The sequence below is a fragment of the Marmota marmota genome, unplaced genomic scaffold (assembly GCF_001458135.2).
Source record: "Marmota marmota marmota unplaced genomic scaffold, marMar, whole genome shotgun sequence".
In the NCBI taxonomy this organism is placed as follows: domain Eukaryota; kingdom Metazoa; phylum Chordata; class Mammalia; order Rodentia; family Sciuridae; genus Marmota; species Marmota marmota.
The window spans coordinates 23758355-23777134 of NW_025999949.1; positions in this window are offsets into that span (position 1 = coordinate 23758355).

The window sequence follows — 18780 nt, forward strand, 5'->3', positions numbered from 1 at the left end:
CAGGCTCCACCATCCTACAGACACCCAGCCCTGGGGCCCCTTTTCTTAAGAGAAGTCTGTCTCTATCACTTTTTAAAATAAAACTTGCTTGCTACACTTGCTTTGGCCATTCTCTCAGTGTTCTTTCTTTGACTCTGGGGAATATGAAGCTGATTGATCTCCACTAGACTTGCTTTATAATTTGGCCATTGTATTATCATTAATGATAACTTGTGCTCTAAGTTACAAAGTGATCCTGACTATTCTATTATTTAGAATGTCAATTATTGGAACATTTTCTGTATAGCAAAACAAGTAAATGGGTTAACTTCTTTAGTAAATTACAAAAGCGTGAATAAAGTTTAAAATACAACCATAAGTTGTTTACAAGATACTTAAAATCATAAAGGAAAAAAACTAAAATGACAGAAAAAAATATTTAACTGACAAATGGAAGGGATTTTCTTACACCAGACAAGAGAGGATGCAAACCAACAGGCATAACCTGTGGTAAGATGCAATCTTTCTTTCTCTTCTTTTCCACATCCTCTCAGATGTTAGCACTTCTGCCTTCCTTCAGAAACTCCAAAAAAGTGACCTTAGCCTTGCTCACCTTTTAGTTTGCTCTTCTGCGTAGGTGAGGAACTGCTATTCTGACTTATTCATGCTATCAGTGGAGTCTCAAAACCAGATCTGTCCCCGAGCCTTTCTCTCTCTTTTCTCCTCTTCTCTTCCTTGCAAACATGGTGGATGTCTCCTTTGGGTCTTTTCTCCACTTGGTAAAATGGCCTCTTTTTTCAGCACTTAATGTATTAAGCCAGACAGGCCCCGTTGTTTAGTTCCTATTATTTTCTATAACTCTGCTTTCCTGGGAAACACTGGAGTTGTGTATCTCTTGTTTCATTTGGCAGGGTTCATTCATCCACTCAGTTATACAGAATGTCTATTATATTTTGGATACTATTCTAGGTCCTTAGTATAAATCAGCACACATTATGTTAAGGGACAGATAGATGAGGATGGTGGGAACATGAGGTTAAAAGAATAATTCTATAAAATGGGTCCACTGTGCCAACCCCTGTAAGCTCTCTTTGCCAAAAAGCAATTTACATGCAGCCCTGCCTGGCTTCAGTGGACAGGATGTCATATTCTTCAGCAAACTCTGTGTTATCTGCAAAGAAATGCAAGCAAGAAATGATGATCAGAGGAACCCAAGTTACTTTGAAGGGAAAGATTTTGTGACACTTTTCACAGACTAGATTCTGGAAGATAGGGATAGTTCCTCCTAACCATAAAATCTGTAAGAATATGTGGTTAAGAATCCAATTAGAACCAGTCAGCATGAACCAAGGTGACCTAGAGTTGCCATGGCCGTGGGAACTTGGAAGTCTGATGTCACCCTGCTGTCAGCCACAAGTCTAGAAGCGGACCTGGGCGGGACTCTCAGGGAACTATTCTGGGATTCCCAGTAAAACTGGAGTGCAGGAGAGGCACATTGTTCTTCTCCTCTCTGAGAAGACCTACTGTCTCTCTCGAGATTGTTACCTTTTTCCTTTCCTATCCCTTCCGTATCATTCCTGTTACTCTGGTGACATGTCTGCAATCTGTCTGACTTGGTCACAAGAATCAGGGTTTGCATTGCCTCAGTTTCCTCACAAGGCCTCAGCCCTATAACAATTACTGCTCTTACATGTTTCACAGCTTTATTTTCACAGTTTTGGCCAAAACTCTCAAAAAGGAAGAGAAACGAGAGGTAACATTTAAATAGAGAACAAGAAAGAGTAAAGATAAATTTCATAATCTTGGTAACACACACACACACACACACACACACCATCAAACTAGAAATACAAGGAACGTCTTCAGTCTGATTAAAAGTCTTCATAATTTTACGAGTATTATTATACTTTATGGTCAAATACTAAATATCTTGCAAGATTTGAAGCAAGATGCTCTGGATTGAAAGTTGTGTCCCCCAAATCTCATGGTATATCTCTAATTCCCAGTGAAGGAATTTGGATTTTTGTCTTTGGGAGATGACTGAGTTTAGAAAAAGTCACGATGTCAGAGTCTTCATGAGGGATTAGCACCCTCTTTGAGAAGAGGAAGAGACACCTGTGTCTTCTCTCCACCATGAGAAGGCACACAGACAGCATATCCATCCATGATCCAGGGTGAAGCCCTGGCCAGGAGTACTTTGACTTTGGACTTTCAGGCTTCAGAACAATAAATGGGGAATAAATGTCTGTTGTTGAAGTCACTTGGCATGGTATTTTGTTTGGAATGCCCAGCAGACTAATTCATAAAGCAACGATTGTGCATTAATGCGGAATTAATTTGAAGGTGCTAATAAGTACAAAGAGACAGGAAAGGAAGTAAAAGGCATACATATTGGCAAAAAACAGATGTTCAGTTTGCTTTTATTCAAAGATGAGACAACTGTATATTTATCATATGCAAAGAAATTTGAAATGACTAAAGCTAATCAATAATTTTGTCCAAATTCCTGGATGCAAAATGCACATACAAAAATCAGTCACACATATAAACTAACAACAAACATTTGGAAAATATAAGGAAATATATAAAAGAGTATCACATTAAATATTTAATAATAAATGTAATGAAACATTTATAAGACCTGCACAATAAAATCTGCCCTCTACAGTGCTGGAGAATGTTTAAATAATTGGAAATGTGCTTCATTTATGGATTGAAACACTTAAGTATTTTTAGGATGACTATTTTCTATTATTCTGTAGATTGAATGCAGTCCCAGGCAATATAACAAAAGACTTAAAAAATATGGACAAGGCACTTCTAGAATAGATGTAGGCATGTCTGTAACCTAAGCAGTCTTGAAAAGAAAGAACAAGTTGGAAGACTGATACTGCTGAACAATATTGAAGAGTAAAGAACTCGGTGTGAAGGCTATCAGATTTTAGGACCTACTGCTGTGCTATCTTAATTAAGACTGTCTGGTGTTGGTATAAATATCAATCCATGGAAAAAAGAAGAGTTCACTATGTAATCAGTTAGTTTTCAACAAAGTGCCAAGGAAATACTATGGAGGAGAGAGAGGTCTTTCCAATCAATGGTGCCTAAATAGGGGCTTTTTTGAAAGTTTTCACCAAAAGGAAATAATAAATGTTTGAGGAGGTAGGTATGTTTAACCTGATTTAAACAAAATGCAATACAACCATGTATAGCAACATCAATGCTACCCCATTAATATGTACAATTTTTGTTTCTATGTATCAGTTAATAGAGTTAAATAAAAATAATGAAAAAGAAATAACATTGTGCCACAAAAGGCTTATCTTAGCACAGAAACATAAATGTAAAAATGAAAATCAAATATATTTTAAAATTACTCATGTCTTTAAACCAAGAAAACACTTAGATAAAATCCATGTTAAGGAAGACATATGATAAGTGATAAAGAGCTTAGGGTTAAGTGACATTTAAAGCGATGCATGAATGGGATGCTAATTTGAAAAATAGATCCAAAATACGTGAACAAGCATTCAACGTAAGAGGTATGGGAAAAAAGTGAAAAGTCTAATGTTTCCAGCAGTTTGTCAGTCTAGGTGTCTAAACCCAGCTCTCTTCCTTCAACATACACATTCTCAGTGACTTACAATAAATCTATCTTAAATATATCACTGAGCTTACAAGACAGTATGGGAAATACCCATGAACCAGAGTGCTAGAGGGACCCTGGTTAAAATCACAAGGTAGCTTCACAAGAACTTGCAAACTGATGTTGCTTTTGGATCCAAGCCAATATTGGGAACTCAGAATGAAGGGTGTCGATGCAGCACCAGAGAACAGGAAGCACACCTGGATCACTGTATCATGGCAGTGGAGTCCCTAGAAGCAGCCTCAAATAAGAATTTTTGTGCAGAATATTAAAAAGTATTACCAGAGAAGACTGGTAAAGAACGAAGAAAGGGAGGAGAAAGAGGAGAAAGCCAGGCAGAAATGCAACCCTAACAGTTAAATCTGAAACAGTTCTATTCAGATTCCTTCCACCTGGTCCCAGAAGGGGACCATCCCAGTGGATGAGGTGTTCTGCTTCCTTGTAAGACAGAATAACTATATGGTAAGTCAATCTACCTACAGCTGTCAGTCATGAACTTAGAAATAAATATGGAAGGTGATTACCAAATGCAGACTTTGGAAGTGAGACGAAACATGCAAGAGATAAGAAGGGGGGAGTTCCTCACTTTTGCAGTTTAGCCTGAGTGCAGTCTTGGTCATGGCACAGGCAGGGGCTAAAGGTCTAATAGAAAGCATGTCATCTTTCTTACAAAATGAATAAAGAAATTGGGCATTGAAGCATATCCATGTTTATAGCAGAACAATAGCCAAACTATAGAGCCAGCATAGGTTTCCATCAATACATGAATGGATAAAGAAAATGTGGATGGGGTAGAGAGAGAAGATGATGGGGTAGAGAGAGAAGATGGGAGGGGAGGGAGGGGGGATGGTAGAGGATAGGAAAGGTAGCAGAATACAACAGTTACTAATAGGGCATTATGTAAAAATGTGGATGTGTAACCGATGTGATTCTGCAATCTGTATTTGGGGTAAAATTGGGAGTTCATAACCAACTTGAATCTAATGTATGAAATATGATATGTCAAGAGCTTTATAATGTTTTGAACAACCAATAAAAAAAAAATTAAAAAAGAAAAAAAAAAGAAAATGTGGTATATATACACAATGGAGTATTACTCAGCCATAAAGAAGAATGGAAGTGGTGCCATTTGCAGGAGAAGGGAACCAAAATAAGTAAAACTCAGCAGGTCAAGCGTCCTGTTTTCTTTCCTATGCAGAAATTAGAGAAGAAAAGGAAAAGAAAGGTGGGGGTGAGTCTCCTGAAAATCAAGAGGAGATCAGTAGAGGAAATGCACCAAGGGATGGGAGGGAGCAGGAAGGGGAACATGCTGAGAAGTTATATTGGCCAAATTGTATTGCTATATTGTGTGTATGCAAGAACAGGTAATAACAAATCCCATCATTATGTCCACTTATAAGGCACTATTAAATAATTGTGGGAAAAAAAGAAATTGGGTCTTGAGCATACCTATCCCCAAACAAGGGCATAATCTCTGAAGGGACATAGAAGGTGAACCTCAGAGAGGTGGTATGTGTAAACATTGTCCAGTGTGTCTAACCACTGAATTACTCAGGAACAGGACACACAGCAAATGGTGTAGCTAACTAAATGGCCAACCCACATATTATGGACCCCACCCATCATCTCTTCAGGTGTTGGCAGTGATGTTGCCACGCATGCCCAGTAGTTGCAAGGTTTATTACTTGCATTATGAGGCTTTCTCCAGGAGAGCAGGGCAGGGCCTCCAAGAAGGTCTGGAGGTGGCTTTCTGTGAAAGCCTGGACAGTAGCTGGCTTGGGGTTTTTATGATAGTTAGGTGGGAATGGGGGTGCAGGTCTCCATGCACAGGCTGAGACTTGGGTGATTTTTATTTCATAAAGGTGTCAAAAGAGGGGAATTAGGTTTCTCATCAGCTTGCCCAGACATGGAGCAGAAGGAAAAGAAGTGGAGGTTGCTCACTGACCATAAGCATCAAGAAGAAATCAGACCCTTTACCTCAAGTGCCAAGAAAAGGAAGAGGATGCACTGACTGAGCAGCACTTAGTCGACTACAGTCTCAGAAGTTATCGCAGTTGCATTACAAGCAATTGAAATATACGAAGTAACTCAGTGAAAAATTAAATATGCAAATGATAGAACAGGCTGAGCATAGCTGTGCACAAAAGGCCTAATGGAATTAGCAGGATAATGTGAATATAAGAAAAATGAGCATTAGTGCCAAAGCCGGCGAAATTAAAGACTGTGTTAATTTCTAATAACAATGTTTTATATAGCATTTAGCAGATGCAGTTGCCATCTATCAGGAGATTAGGGGCACGTTTTGTTATCAATCAAACTCAGATATTGCTTAGATCTCACATGACCAATGGGTATTCTTCCTTATTGTCATTGCAGATTACACTGAGCAAGAATTTCAGATAGAAAGGAAATGAAGAAAACAGCAAGCCTAGACTTGTTTTTACTTTTAATATTTCTAGAATTACTCTGTCTATAAGCTTAGTCAAAATATTAAACAAAAGCCATCTTAGAATTCTGTCGAAGTTGAGTATATTCTGTATGTTATTTTTAGAAATTTTCCATAAAGCATAATTCAAACTTAGCTGAAAAGTATTTATATTAATATTTTTATTTTCCTTTCTTCTCTGAACTGAACTTGATGCTTGTTGAAAACACTGATTGCAATAGTTACTCAATTGTGTAGTTAAAAAGCATTGTGGAGCATCAAGAGACCCCCTTACACACACACTCTCATACACAAACACAATACACATAAATACTTGCACATACATGCGCTAGCTCTCTCTCTCTATCTCTCTCTCTCTGTCTTTCTCTCTCTGTCTTTCTCTCTCTCTCTCTCTCTCTCTCTCTCTTTCTCTCTCTCTCTCTCTCATGCACACACACACACACACACACGCACAAATTTCTCACTGAATGAATGACACTGAATAAGATTTTTTCCCTCTCCTCCACTCCTGAGGTTTTCCTCTGTGAGGATTTTCTCCCCCTCTCTCTTACCCTACCCTTATACATTAAGTATGCCTTAAAAATGTGCCAAGACAGTATATTTTAAGTGTTCTCACCACATATTTGTGGGGTAAGGCATGTTAAGTATCAGTGTTGCCATTCCACAATGTACCCATATCTTAACAACAACATGCTGTGCACCCAAACCACATATGATTTTTATTTTATCAGTAATGATATTTAAATAGAAAAAGAAAACAAGTTCACTAGACTGCTTCCAGTTCTGAAATTCTCAGCCCTTCAATCCTCGGTCTTAGTTTTTCAAGTTCAATCAGAGGTAATCAGGAGCCCACAGGCCACACTCTGCTGGCTTACTTCCTGAGCTTGGTGTCCGTGAAGGTGTTGAGAGTCCAGATCTCAATTGTTCTGATTTCTTACAGCTTATGTGTATTCTTCTTTTTATGAAAGAAAAGTCTGCATATTATAAATATTTGATAAAAAAATTATAATAAGCTGAAAAACAAAATTAAAATAGAAACTAAAGGGTTGGAGTTGAGTTCAGTGGGGAAGCTGTGGCTAGACGGCCTGAGGCCCTGCGTTCAATCCCCAGTACTGAAAAGAAACAACCCACAGAACAACACCAACACCAACAACAAACCTCGATAGTCACAGTGCAGTAAAAATAAATAAAGCAGGGTAGGGTAGGGGATCCAGATAACAAGAGGTATTGCAAAGGCGATGGACGGGGAGGTGTTCTCCAAAGCCATGTGAGAGGAGGAAAGAAGTGAATCGTGAGCTTAGAGAACCCCACACAGGAGGGACAGTGTGCAGGGACCTCAGATGGGATCAGGCAAAGGCTAAAACCCTGGGCAGGAAGCCTCTGAGGCTGGAGTGCAGTTAGCAAGGGAGGATGCTGAGCAGAGTCATTCTCTGATCTGACTCATATGTTCAAAAGACTCTATCAACCATTGAGAAAGTCTGGTAGTGGAGTAAGAGCATAAGTAGGGAGACCAGGTAGATGGCTCTTTGAATCATCAAGGGAAGAGATAAAAGAGAAGCAGAGTAATAGGCCAGATTTCATGGCCGGATTGAAAGTTGTAACGTGAGAGAAGAGGGAGGATCAAAGATGATTTGAAAGTTTTGACAGTTGATTTCGGTTACTTCCTGTCTTTTGCAGAGATGAAACAAGATGTAAGGTGGCAAGTGGGTGTGGAGTTGTTGAATTTGAGATTCCTGCTGTGGATGCAATCTGATTAAAAAATCTAGAAACAAGAGCAAGACTTCAGAAAGGGCAAACAGGGGGCCTTAAATTGGGGAGTTATCAGCTTCTTGAAGAGTTTTGGATGACATCACCTGTGAAGGGGGGGTAAACATAGAGGAAAAGTCCACAGATCGGACCTGGGGACATACGGACATCTAGAGTTGGGGAAGGGAACACAAATATGAAAACAGTAGAACCAATATCTACTTCGAGGGCAAGGATATACTGAAAGGCAGCTTTTCTAGAGGAAAGACAGAAAGCTCAAGACTAGTAATAAAAAGGGAGTTAGTTTCATGGTTCTGTACAAACCCAAGGAAGCTTCCTGGCCTCTTGAAAGACTGTTGAGGCTGTGGCCTCTGAGGACCTTTCTGTCATGAGCATAAGCTGGTTAACAGTCATAATGGCACATATTTTCATTCTGCAAAGCCTCTGCAGGTCTCCTTCCCTTTTATTCACAGCAGCTCTTACTCAGGAGACATGATGAATGTCGAACAGACATTTTCTTGGTGAGAAGCTTGAGGCTCGTCCAGTAGAACAGCTTCTCAGAAGTCACACTGCTAATTACAGGTGGCAGCAGCTCTTCAGCCCAGGTCTCTTCACTCCGACTTCTTGTTGGCTCTGCCTTACACTTAGTCAAGCATTTAGAATTTAGAGTCACAATGCTTTTCTGCAAAAAGAGCAATTTTAAATAGCAAAAGGGCTGCCAAGGGAGTCTTTTTAAATAGAAAAAAGAAAACAAGTTCAATCCAATCCATTTAGCCATACGTGAATTTATCCATCTACTGGTTCAGTAAGTAATTTTTGCTCACCTACTCTGTACGCCAGACTCTTTGTTACATGGGTACACAAACATGAAGGACTAGGATGGGTAAGAGGTGTTTCCACCCTTTCCCTTGTATGAAATAATGCTAATTCACAGCCATCTTTGTTATTTCATAATACGCATTTATAAAATATTTTCAGATTTCATTATCAGTTTTAACTTCTCCAGAATAGGAAGTTCTAGCTTATGAAAATGGAGGTCTATATTTTATTTTCTCACTTGAAATCATATTTTATAGGTAAACAAGACACTAGAAGAGACATTGAATATGATTTATCTGACACATTGATATTGTGTCTTGGAAACTAAAGCCCAGAAAAGTGTAAAGTAATGTGACGAAGCCACAAAGCCAACGCATGGTTGACCTTGAAAGCTGTGCTCTTGGTTGGAGCCCTTCTCAGAGCCCCAAGTTTTGGCCAAGTTTAACTCCTGGTGGCTAAACATTGTTCCAAGAGGTTTACCTTGGAAATTCCATGAGTTTCTCATTCAAGAATTAGCCGGGTGGCACTCTTGGTAAGAATGGGGTGTCACAATATAAATTTTGAAATCAGAGAGGGAGGTTGCATTTCATTATAGAATTCACATGATCAGTGTTCACTATTTGAGTTTTTAGCCAGGCATTTCCATGCTTGAGAGAGTAACATCTTAGAGCCCACAGAGAATACCAGATATTTTGGGCTTGAGTAAAGTCCTTTTACTAAAAATATTACATAAGTCTTTTTAATCACATTAAAAACTACTTACCATTGTGAAGCCATCAAAAATATATTTTGAGGCTTATATGGGAAACTCATTGTCCTCATTAAACTGCTAAGGTTTCTTTCTTATCTGTGCAGTGTCTGCGGCACCTTTGAGCCTCCCATCAGGGTAGCTGTTTTGCATGTTCTAAATCAGATTTAAGCTCCCTATTAATCTATACTCCATAGTGAGCTCCATTGAGAGGGACAGGCTGGGGTTTAAGAATCAGCCACTAAAAGTTTCCAAATGGAAATGCCTCACTCATCAACTTCACTCTAATTTCATTGGCCAAAATAAGACACTAAGCCATCCCCAGAATCCAAGGGGCACAGCAGTAATATCTACCATCATGACCTTTGTGTAATGTAATGAAAAGATATTTTCAAAGGAATAATGGATTAAAATTTTTGTTCAAATTTTTAAGTCACTTAAATAAAACAGTGATTAAAAGCAAAAGGCAAAATCAAAACCACATCGTCAGCCCTTAACTGAGCTCTTACTCTGTGCCAAAGGATTTTCAGATGTTATTTCATTTAAATGAGCCCCCACCCAGCTATCCCACTCCTCGGTCTATACCCAAGTGATTTAAAATCAGCATATTACATGACCAAGCCACATCAAGGTTCATAGCAATTCAATTCACTATAGCTAAATTGTGGAATCAGCCTAGATACCCTTCAACAGATGAATGGATAAAGAAACTGTGGTATATATACACAATGAGATATTACTCAGCATTTATCAAAACCACCCTAAGATACCATCTTACTCCAGTAAGATTGGCAGCCATTATGAAGTCAAACAACAATAAGTGCTGGTGAGGATGTGGGGAAAAGGGTACACTTGTACATTGCTGGTGGGACTGCAAATTGGTGAGGCCAATTTGGAAAGCAGTATGGAGATTTCTGGGAAAGCTGGGAATGGATCCACCATTTGACCCAGCTATTGCCCTTCTGGGACTATTCCCTGAGGATCTTAAAAGAGCGTACTATAGGGATACTGCCACATCAATGATCATAGCAGCATAATTCACAATAGCTAGACTGTGGAACCAACCTAGATGCCCTTCAATAGATGAATGGATAAAAAAAAATGTGGCATTTATACACAATGGAGTATTACGCAGCACTAAAAAATGACAAAATCATGCAATTTGCAGAGAAATGGATGGCATTAGAGCAGATTATGCTAAGCGAAGCTAGACAATCCTTAAAAAACAAATGCCAAATGTCTTCTTTGATATAAAGAGAGCAACTAAGAACAGAACAGGGAGGAAGAGCATGAGGAAAAGATTAACATTAAACAGAGACGAGTGGGGGGAGAGAAAGGGAGAGAGAAGGGAAATCGTATGGAAATGGTAGGAGACCCTCAATGTTACACAAAATTACATATAAGAGGTTGTGAGGGGAAAGGGGGGTGGGAAACAAGGGAGAGAATTGAACAACAGCAGATGAGGTAGAGAGGGAAGATGGGAGGGGAGGGGAGGGGGGATAGTAGGGGATAGGAAAGGTAGCAGAATACGACAGTCACTAATATGCCATTTTGTAAAAATGTGAATGTGTAACTGATGTGATTCTGCAATTTGTATTTGGGGTAAAAATGGGAGTTCATAACCCACTTGAGTCAAATGTATGAAAGATGATATGTCATGAGCTTTGTAATGTTTTGAACAACCAATAAAAAAAAGAGAATAAAATTATGACATTTGAGGTAAATGGATGGAGTTGGAGAATATCATGCTAAGTGAAGTAAGTCAACCCAAAAACCAAAGGCCAAATGTTTTCTCTGATAAATGGATGCTGATCTATAAAGGGGGGTGAGTGGGAAGAATGGAGGAACTTTGGATTGGGCAAAGGAGATGGGGGGAAGGAGAGAGAACACGGGGATAAGAAAGATGGTGTAATGAGATGAACATCATTACCTTAGGTACATGTATGACTGCACGAATGGTTTGACTCTACATTGTATACAATCAGAGAAATAAAAAGTTGTATTCCATTTGTGTACAATGAATTGAAATATATTCTGCTATCATGTATAACTAATTACAATAAGTAAAAATTAAAAGAATTAGACCTACAGTAATCCCAAATGATGAGTGTTATTATCACCATTTTATAGATGATAAACTGAGGTTAGATGACTTGTCCAAGATCCAAAATTATTATAGCTAGCTTAATAATGGGTGAGTCTTTTTTTAAAAGCAAAAAAGCAAACAAATACAAAACCCAAAAAAACCCCAAGGCCCCTCAGAACAACAAAACTTAAAAAATTTGTTTAACACTATTCTTATAAATTTAAACCTAGTAAGTAAAAACCAAAGCAATCACAAGAGGAAAGTTAAGACTTGCATTTTATGCCTAAGAAACAGTTTACTTTCTTTTTAAATAGCCTTCTAAAATGACCAGAGATACCAGAGCTACTCAATTCTCAGGCTTTTTATAGCATTTATTTTTGTTTCTTTCTATTTGTAATAACTCCTATATTGCCCTTACAAATGTCTACTATCATTACCTTAAATTGTTATTTATATCATTTCCAGGGTAGGAATCATATCTGCTTTTATCCTGTGTTCCCATCAATAATGAATAAAGCACTTGGCACATAGAAGCTGCTTCATGAATTTATTTTTTAAGGGATTGTCATTGCAGCTTTGAAGGGAACAACAGTATAGAAAATAGCATTGTAAGAATATTAAAATGACTGATATAACACATTTGATGATTCTTCCTTTGTTTTTGCATTATGCACAACATTTCCTAGAATTTTAAATGTTCTCTCTCAGCATGATGCTTATTATTTAATCATGGGAAACACAGAAAGGGAGAAAGGGAGTTGGGGAAATTTTTGCCTTGGAAATATTCAGCTTGGACCATGTAGTACTTCATTTTCAGCTTGGTGGATGTGAGAGCATTCAGCTGGTTTGGGATAATATTTGCATTGGGTGTCAGACCTGTTAAACAAACTGGCACAAATCTCATTTCGCACTGACATTCTTCAAGTAGGATTTAGCAGTCCAGAAATTTAGGGAAATGCTGCCAGCAACACCACAAAACCTGAAGCCTTGGAACGTCTTCAAGGAAGGTTAATAGGAATGGGAATTAATTTCCTGGAAGGTCACAGCTTTCAAGACTGATGCAGTGTCTTTAGAACTGTGACAACCTGGATGCCCTGTAGCAGTCCCCAAATAATTCCTAGCAAATATTTAACCATGCTTGTTAGAGTGGGGCTTGCTTTGGAAAATTTGGTGGTGTGAATTTCTGGCTTAAAATAGTTTGTTTTTCTTTTTCTAATTGATTGAGGCAATGGAGACTCATTTAGAGACTGAATATATGCTAGAGACAGCAGGTCCTTGAGTAAGAGGCCAGGAAGTAAAGTTCTTACAAAAGGGTTCAACATGTCTCCATTTTCTGTTCATTCATGGGGGTCTAGGCATGCTTCCATTTGTTCAACTTTTCTCCTCTCTAGTCCCAAGTGACCACTTTTTGCTCTGTAATATGTAGATTACCCTTCTCCTCTTGTCTCATTAACTCCCTTTATCCCTGAGGCTTCAAGCAATGCTAAATGGGAGATTTTCCCTCACCCTTGACTCAAAAAAAATCGCCCTTGATATTGAAGGACAAGCTGATGGGCATGAGTGTTGCATTTCCCTATCTCGAGGCATAAATGATTGACAATGCATATTACAGAGTCACTGCGGACCCAGCATAGCCAAAATAATCTTAAAAAATGAAGAACAAAATGGGGGGGGGACTCATATTTGCCATTTCAAAACTTACTTCACAGCCACAGTTATCAAGGCAGTAGGATATTGACAGAGAATAGACATATCCATCTATGAGATAAAACCGAGAGCCCAGTGATGAACTCTTGAATTTAGGTCAAATTGCTTTGGACAAGAATGTCAAGACAATTTACTGTGCAATGAGTAGTTTGTTCAACAAATGGTGCTGGAACAACTGAACATACATATGCAAAAGACTGAAGTTAGACATCCCACTTCACACCTCCAAGTCAATCTTAAATCTAGGTCCTTGACGGATCCTGGACCTAGATGTAAGAGCTTATAAAACTCTCAAAGTCTTTATGATCTTAGGCAATGACTTCTTAGATCTCACACTTGAAGCACAAGCAATAAAAGAGAAAAAATAACATAAAATAAAAACAGATGAAAAGAGATCAAGATGCCAGAGTAGAAGTAGGCTGTGAACTCTAGCCCCTCTCCAGCTTGGAATCAAAACAGCTAGAGAACAGCCAGGTGGGTGACTGAGGGAATGCAGTGAGATTCTTGATCAGACTGAAAAAGATTTGGAGAGACTCCAGAGTTCTGGCTACTAGAACAGTGACTGAGAAAGGACATCAGTCCTGAGTTTGTTTCTGTCACCACCGGCAAGAGTAGGAAGAAAGGGTGGCACCATGGGAAAGAAGGATCGAGGCCAAACTGGAAAAGTTCCTTCAGAAAAAGCGGCAGAAAAGACAATCAGAAGGAACTTCTGTGATACTCTAAGTGCGCTAGTTGGAGAAGTGCTCTGTCTCTCTTAGTTTGTGAATGGAGAGCTGTAGAGGGACATCATTTTGTGAAGGTCTTGCCTAAGCTTACACCTTTGGAAATCACATTTTTTTCTTCATCTTCCTCTGGTCTGGAGCTACAAGCAAGTATTATCACAAAGGAACACCTCTGAAACAAGTTGTCTAAATAATATAGACAGTGAGATTGCTGTGAGCCAAAGGCCATGGAGACCTTCTGCAGACCAGAGGCTGGAGCAGAGGATGCAGGGCACATTTCTGTGCTCAGGTGCACAAAGTCTTTTTCCAGCAAGCGCAGAAAGCAGCCATGCACACACACCAGACAGGAATCTGGGTGCTTGCATGCATTTGGTTAGGGAACATCTGCTCTGTGCCACCAGAAAACACACCAGCACTGGGGCTGACATGGTGCTCATAAAGCTGCACAGGTGGGTATAGGTCTTAAGTTGGTTGGAGTGAGGACTGTGAAGACAGGCTCCAAACCTAAGTTCCATGCACTTTTTTTCTTTTTTTTTTTTTTAAGCAGGAGGCTGATGCAGATGTGGGGGAAAGTAAATGGACAGCTCTGGTAAGTACTCTGGATGGACAGAGTACTTACCACTGAGCTGTGAACATTTCCCACCTTAACACTTATCATATTCTAAATCTGGAAGTCCCTGAAGAAAGGGACTTTTCAACTTAGAGACCTTGACAAAAAGGTAATTTTAGTTTTTCTAATGTCTTTTTAAAAACATTCATTGGTACTATCTTCCGTGTTGATTTGTTTCAATCCTCATTATTTGCTATTTCATATTTCTACATAATTTTTATGTCTTTCCCTTTTCTTCTCTTTTTTAAATTAATTCATTAATTGGATTTATCCTTTCTAGTTTTTTTCTTTATCTTTTTCTTCTTTCCTTTTTATTTTTGTGTTCTACATAGATTAATTTTACATTCTTTATTGTCTAATTTTTCAGCCTTTTATTGTTATTCCCCTTTTCTTCTACTTGATTAGTGGAGTTGTAGAGAGTATTTTCAAAAGTTTTGTTTTATGTTACTACAAGGTTTGCTTTCAAGTCATTGCTAGCTATTTTTTTCCTTCTGGAATCAATGCTGCAGATAAAAGGTAGCACTTTCAACATGCACTTTGATGCTGAGATATACCCTCAGCCTCAGGCACATTGTAAAAAGAAAACGATTCACTAAAGAGACCCTCTCATGACAGGGAAGGGAGATCTGTTCCAACAGATGTGCAGATCTTAACACAAATACCCAGGAGACATGAGAAAAACAAGCTTACAAGACACCTCCCAAAATTCATTGCTCCCCAATTACTGAATCCATAGCTAATCAAATTAAAAGAAGAATTAAAGTTGAGGAAATGCTGGGAAAATGATTTATAAAAGTCACAAATGAATTGTTTATTTGGCTTATTGAGTCTTTCATATTCAAGATTCCTTTGTCTCTATTTTTTTAATCAAAATTCTCTTTCATATCTTGTATTGTGTCCCTTAGTTCACGGTTTAGTAGACTAGGTCAAGCGAAAATAATGTCAGGGCTCAAGACAATGTGACCATGTGGATGAACTAGAGCATTCAGGAAAAAGAGAATGAGAGAGAGAGAGAGAGAGAGAGAGAGAGAGAGAGACACTGAAAACTATACAAGAGTTCTAGAATAATATTAAAAGACCAGATTTAAGATTCATTGGTCTTGAGGAAGAAGTGCAGATAGAAAACTTACTTCGTGAAATAATAGCAGAAATTTTCTTTATTTTGGGACTGATATGAACATGCAGGTCCAGGAGGCATTTAGAACTTTAAATAGAAATGACCAGAACACACACCATGATGTACTATAGTTAAAATGTCAAATATTCATTACAAAGAAAGGATTTTTTTCAAGTGTAAGAAAGAAATGTCAAGCCATTTACAAGGCAAGCCCAACAGAATAACAGCAGATTTGTACTAAGAAACTCTAAAAGCCAGGAGGAAATTGGATGATATATTTCAAGCCCTGGAAAACAAAACAAAACAAAAACAAAAACAAAATCCATACGAACTGATTAACTATATCCAAAACAAAGCTATTTATAGAATTGAAGGAGAAATAACAACCTCCAAAATAAATATCACCTAAAGGAATTCAAGATCACTAAGCAAGCTTTGCAGACCATACTTAAAGGATAACAAAAGAAGACATTAAAGAAGCAAGAAAGCATCCTAAAGAATGAGTTCTTTTAGAAGAGTACATGAGCAAATGAAAATTAGGTATGAATCAAACACTAAAACTTTTAAAAAGATAACAGAAAGTAATATCTCTCTTTAATAACCCTGAAGGTATATGAGTTTAATTTTCCAATTAAAAGATATAGACTGGCAAATTTGATTAAGAAATAAAACCTGCCTATATGTTGTCTTCAAGAAATACACCTCACCAGAAAATAAACATACACAAACTGAAAGTACAAAGATAGAAAATGATATTTTCTGCAAATGGGATATGAAAGCAAGAGGGAGTAGCTATTCTCATATTTAACAAAGCAGACAGCATACCAAAATTAGTCATAAGAGACAAAGAAAGTCACTATAGGTTGGTAAGAGGAACAATCCAAAGAAAAGATAGAATGATTGTAAATATTCATACTCTGAATATTGGTGTAGCCAATTTTATAAAACAGACATCCCTTCAACATAAAATGACAGATGGTGGCTGGGGTTGTAGCTCAGCGGTAGGGTGCTTGCCTAGCATGGGCAAGGCCCTGGGTTTGATCCTCAACACCACATAAAAATAAATAAAATAAAAAATAAAGATATTGTGTCCAACTACAACTAAAAAATAAATATTAAAAAAAATAAAATGACAGATAGGCTACTATATAATCATAACATATAACTTCAATACCTCACTGTTGGTAATTGGTCATCCAGACGAAAACATCAACAAAAATACTACTGAGCTAAACTATACTTTAAATCAAATGGACTCAACAGGCACCCACAGAATATTTCATTTAAGAATAGCTGAATATACTTTCTTTTCAGCTGCACATTCTCCAAAATAAAACATATATTAGGCCACAAAAGAGGTTTTAACAAATAAAAAAAAAAACTGACACAATTTCTTGTATCTTATCCAGTCATAATGGAATAAAATTAGAAATCAAAAAGAAAAACTGCAGAAACTTTACAACACACGTGATAGAAAAATATTCTTGAATGATGAGTGAGTCATTGAAGAAATCAGGGGAGACATTAAAAAATTCTTAGAATCAAACACGAATACAAACACGTCATACCAGACTACATTGAATATAGCAGAGGCAGTACTAAGAAGCAAGTTTATAGATATGAATAACTATGTTAAGAAAATCAGAAAGATCTCAATAAATAATCTACGGATGTATCTTAAAGATCAGAAAAAGACAAGGAAGTAGTAAAGATCAGATTTGAATTTAATGAAATAGAGAATTAAAAATAACACAAAGGATCAATGAAATAAAGAATTGATTCTTAGAAATGTAAATAAGATTGATTAACCCTTAGTCAAATGAACTGATAAAGAAGACACAGATTAATAAAAGTAGAGACAAAATAGTGGATGTTACAACAGACACCCATAAAATCACCGGGCATTATTTTAAAACATTGTATTTCAATATATCAGAAAATCTACAAAAAACAGATAAATTCATAGACACATGTGACCTACCAAAATTGAACCAAGAGATATAGAAAGTCCATACAGAACAAAAATAATCAATGAGATTGAAACAGTCCTGGAAAGCCTCCAAGGGAGGAGAAAAGCCCAGGGAAATATGGAATCATGGCTCAATATTATAAGACATTTAAAGGAGAGCCAACATCAATGACCCTCAAATTATTCCATGAACTGGAAAAGGAAGAAACACTTCAAATTTATTCTATGAAGACAGAATCACGATGATTCCAAAAACTGCATAAGGGCACATCAAAGAAAGAAAATTACAGACCAATACCCTGATGCATATAGATGCAAAAATCCTTAATAAAATACTTGGAAACTGAATTCAACAATAAAGTAAAGAGATCATATACTATGATCAAGTTGGTTTCATATTAGGGATACAAAGATGGTTCAAAAAAGCTGATAAATAAACAGAATACACCACATACACAGAATCAAGGACAAAAATCACATGAGGATCTCACTAGCTGCAGGGAAAAAAACTGACAAAATTCAGCATCCCATCAAAATAAAAATCCTACAGAAACTAGGGATAGAAGAAACCTATCTCAACAAAATAAAGGCTGTATTTAATAAATCTAGTCATCAGCATACTGAATGGAAAAATACTGAAAGTAATTCCATTAAAATCGGTTCCACGACAAAGAGGCCCACTCTTACCACTCTTATTCAATGTAGTGCTTGAAATTTTACCCAGACCAATTAAGCAAGAGAAAGAAAGAAATGGGATATGAATAGAAAAGGAAGAAATCAAATTACCTCTATTTGCTGACCCTAAAGGCTTTTCTTTGTTCAGTTTTAAGAATTTTTTTATATACTCAAGATACAGGTCTACTGTCAGATAAATGATTTGCAAATATTTTCTCATTCTATGTATCATTTTCATTTTCTTGATAGTATCTTTTGACTAAGACATTATTTATTTAAATTTTTATAAAATTTTCTTTGCTACATTAATTACACAGAATAGTGGGCTTTATTGTGGCATATCATACATGTATATGACAATATGCATCAAGTTTGGTCAAGTTTATTCCCCAATACCTCCCCTTACTCTTCTCTCCTCCCTCTCCCAATCCCAGTGGTATTCCTTGTGCACTCAAGGTGTCCTTTCTTGTTTTACCCTTTAACTTCCACATGAGAAAAAAAAAATGTATAATC